Consider the following 4,301-nt stretch of genomic DNA (forward strand, 5'->3'; position numbering starts at 1 on the left):
TGACAACAACTGATTTATAAAGTATAAAAATCTTTTAACTTTCATTGAGATTGGTGAAATAATGTTTTCTAATATAAAAATAAATAATGATGATTAGTACATTCTTTAACAATCAATTTCATTATATATTTATTTTTTTTCAATTTTATACATTAATTTTGACATTTATGACTATTAACAATTTGTCAAATATATAAGATTAAAAGTTTGTTGATATTGAAGACATTAATATTGATAGTTGGGATTAGAAACTATAAAAAATATTTTAAATTTGTCAATTTTCATATTTAATAGGATCTAAATATGTTATACTTAAGACTAAATTGATGGTCAAATTTCGTAACTTATTAAGAAATCTGAATTAATTTCCATAATCAACTGCATTAAATATTTTTTTAGAATTCAAAATTAAAAAAACTTCCCACTTTTTTTAAGTTGACTAACTAAATAATATATAGTTAAAATAAATAAAAGGTAAAGGTAAAGTTTGATGAGATTGAAAACTATAACATCTTTAAAATTTTTCAAATTGCGTATTTAATATGGTATAAATTTGTTATGCTTAATAGACAGTTATATTAATAAAATACATTTAATATTAATAGGAAATAGTATGTAGATAATATAAAATTTTAAAACACCATATGAACTTCACTTAATACAATAAACTTTTAATTAGAATTTGACCAATAATAAAAATAACGGAAATGTGAAAATAAATGAAAAGCATGGAAACTTTATTATTGTATTTACGTAATTAAAATCATGAAAATATATTAAATAAAATTTGACCAATAACGAAAATCATGAAAATATATTAACATTAAGACAATTTTAATATAGTTGAGCAGTAATTATGAATTACAATATTATCAATACAATATATTTAACATATTTAAAATTAGAATCAACCTCATATATTTAAATCATTAGTCGCTCAATTTGGAAGCAGTCAATTGTCAAAATCCGTATTTATAGAAATTACAATAATTAAGTGTATTATAGAAATTACAATGAATTACAATATTATCAATTGCAATGCTTAATCAAATCCTTAGTCAAATGATACACGATGATTAAGTGAATTATAAAAATTCCGTAATTAAAGAATTCCTTAATGAAACGAATGATTCATTCCCAATTTACAGAAATTGATTAGGAATTTAAATTTATACTCTAATTGTTCAAATTTGAATGTGACAATCGGTGAAATTCATAAATATTCAAAAATATAAGATTAGAACCAATTAACTAAATCGGTTAATTTCATAAATTTTCATAAATATAAGATTATAAACAATTATACTAAAGTGAAACACGTAATCTCTGTATATCGAATCCTATCGATGAAATATCAATTAATTATCTATTATATAAAATACATCAAACCCGGTGGAAACCTAAATTCGTGAATGAAATCAATAATAATTAAAAAAAGTAGATTAGTTTTAGTATGTTATAATAGAAATCGTAATTAATTATAATTATTAAAGATTATAATTATTAAACATTAAAGATTAAAGATTAAATGAAAGATGAAACATAAGCATTAAAGAGAATTGATTATATCTTATTTTAATTTCTTTTTGATTTATTTTATTAACATGAAAATTATATAAGTGATAGATATAGATGGAAAGTCTAAGCAATAACCAATAGAAAGGAAGGAAATTGAGTTAAAGCTATTGATTTAATAGTATAGTTAGATTATTATTTGTATCAAAGATTTCAACCATAACCCTCACATACATACATGATACAACTACAAGTCCAAGGAAATACATTGATTAAGTAGTTATTATTGTTAAATTTATTTTTAATTTTGCTTAATCATTTATGAAAATAAAATTCATTATATAAGTTAATTAATTTTTATTTTTAATTTTTATTTTTTACCTTATATAAATTAAATTTTATATATTATATAAAATTTTATATAAATTCATAATATTTTTTTTAATTCTGCTAAAATTTTAATAACTTTTAATAAAACTTTATATTTTATGAACGAAGTCTTTGTATACTTTTATTTGCCTTAAAGAATAAGCTATAACTTTATATTTTATGAACGAAGTCTTTGTATACTTTTATTTGCCTTAAAGATTAAGCTGTAAGGAAGAAGAACATGCGAAACAAACGGGCACACTAATAATATTGAAACAAATCAACAATAAAGGGAACAAGAGTAAAATCAACACATCATCTTGAGCTCTATAAGCCTTCAAAACTTGGCATATACAACAAAGGGCAGCACCCCATTTGGTTTTCATGTTACATACAACAGTAATAAGATTCAAATACTTAAAAATCTGGCATTGAATTCATTCAATAATCGTCAATTTACAAGTTGTTTCACTAATTTATAACTTCATCAAACTCTTTTCTTGTTGAGTTCGCTAGACAGATTCCCCATTTGGTTTCCATACAGAAACTAAGCCTGCTGCATCGCCGGTAAAAAATAGGCTCTCGGGACCAACTTGGATTGCCTTAACATCGTGTCTTGAATATATTCTAACCCCTTTCAGCAAACCTATATAATACAAAAAGAAAAAAAGATTTAATTTTCAATGCCAACAACCACCACATAAAGTCATGCATAGAGTGTGAAACTTACGAAGGCAAATCAAATATGCGAACACCATCTTCTTTGCACGAACATAGCAACATTGGCTTTTCTTCAGCATCATGTGTCCCACAAAACGCAAGAACACCCTGCAAAAATACTGATCCCAACATATGACACTCGTCACGTCACTCGTATGTCCATTGAGAACATGTTTACACTCCAAGGATTCAGCATCCCATACCTTCAAGTAAAAGAATCACAATCAGTAAACATGATGAAAAGATTTTAAGATATAGAGTAGTGCGGTCGGTGGAACCAGAAAAGAGCTGTTTAGCTCCTACAATGAGTGAAAGTACAGATCCAGTGTGACCCTTCAAACATGTTACTTCTTCTGCAAAGCTGTTTTTAGAAGTAGATTTCCATGATAAAATAGTACCATCCTGCACCGAAGTTCAAAATTTACAACTATTTAAATATATACGAGTAAATAATTATATTACTTCAAAGAACGTCTAAACTTTTTATTTTACCTCCATCCCAGCAAAGAGAGTGTCTTCAAACATGGTAATTGCATTAACCATTCCACCACTTGCTTGGATAACTACTGTTGTTTGAGTTTCGCGATTACAAGCCTGCCATAATCAATATCCCAATTAGCAACTACAACTCTACATACAAGCATTACACCATTACGTTTATTGAACAAATTAGTATTAAGATCTACCTTAATCATATTTTGAAGCCCTGCAAAGATCCATGGGCCTTTTTCAACCAAAGTCCCACATTCTTCATCAAAGTTGACAACATCCCCACACTGTAAACACAAAATTATAGCATAAACATCAAGATATGTTGTATAAGCATAAAAGTAATATTTCACAATGCAAAAAGATTCAAAACCGACCTTTCCAGTATTACAATCCCAAACTCGAAGAGATTTGTCCTTGCTAGCACAATAAAGTGTGTTGGTTCCTTGAGGTAATACAATCCCAGTTACACCCTAAATACAAAATAACAATTAATAATCAGGTTGGTAATGATAACAAAGAACAATAAAAAGAAATAAAAAATTTGGTGGCATGTTTTAACACTTTTGAATGTCCTTCCAACTGGGCAATCAATGAAAGTCCATTATCCCCAAACCATGATTGCAAATTGTGGCACTTTTCGTCTTTGACACCATTTTCAGTCTTCTCAACACGTTTAGTTTGACTTTGACCAGAACTTGCAACACCTTTTGTTCTGTCTTCGTGACAATCTTATTGTGGTCACAGTTCTCTTTGTTCTTCACAAATGTCGGTTTGGGGGACGAACCGTTCAACATATTATAACTGTTGGGATTGTTCTTCACAAACGTCGGTTTGACATGTCTATTTAGCCTACATCTCTCTAATCATTGGTTTTTTAACCAATAAACAACTGTCACGTCACCGAAGCCGGCTAAGGCAGCTAAGCCTTAGCCTCCACTTTATGGGCACGGAATTTTATAAAAAGTAAACGGGTCCCACCTTTAACCAATAAAAATTCGACACGTGTCAAAGGCGGCTAAACTTAGCCTACATCTATGGTTATTTAGCCGGCATTTTTGATTCTTAGCCGGCTTCGGGATACGTGTCTAAGTTAGCCGGCTCCAAAGATTCCTTCTTAGCCGGCTCCAACTCGGCTTGTAGGCTAAGTCTTCACTTAGCCGCCTTCAATCTTTTCATTTAGCCGTCTAATTTTAGCCGCCAAAATT

At 28.5% G+C, this 4,301-nt stretch overlaps 1 pseudogene; it reads right to left on the bottom strand.

The window, feature by feature from the left end:
* Positions 1-2,396: 2,396 nt before the first annotated feature.
* Positions 2,397-3,924, bottom strand: LOC143607532 (zinc finger CCCH domain-containing protein 48-like; annotated as a pseudogene).
* Between the last annotated feature and the right edge of the window lie 377 nt (positions 3,925-4,301).

Source organism: Bidens hawaiensis, unplaced genomic scaffold (assembly GCF_021521415.1).
Source record: "Bidens hawaiensis isolate Kalapana, Puna unplaced genomic scaffold, B.hawaiensis_p1.1 tig00083277_1, whole genome shotgun sequence".
NCBI classification, from domain to species: Eukaryota; Viridiplantae; Streptophyta; class Magnoliopsida; order Asterales; family Asteraceae; genus Bidens; species Bidens hawaiensis.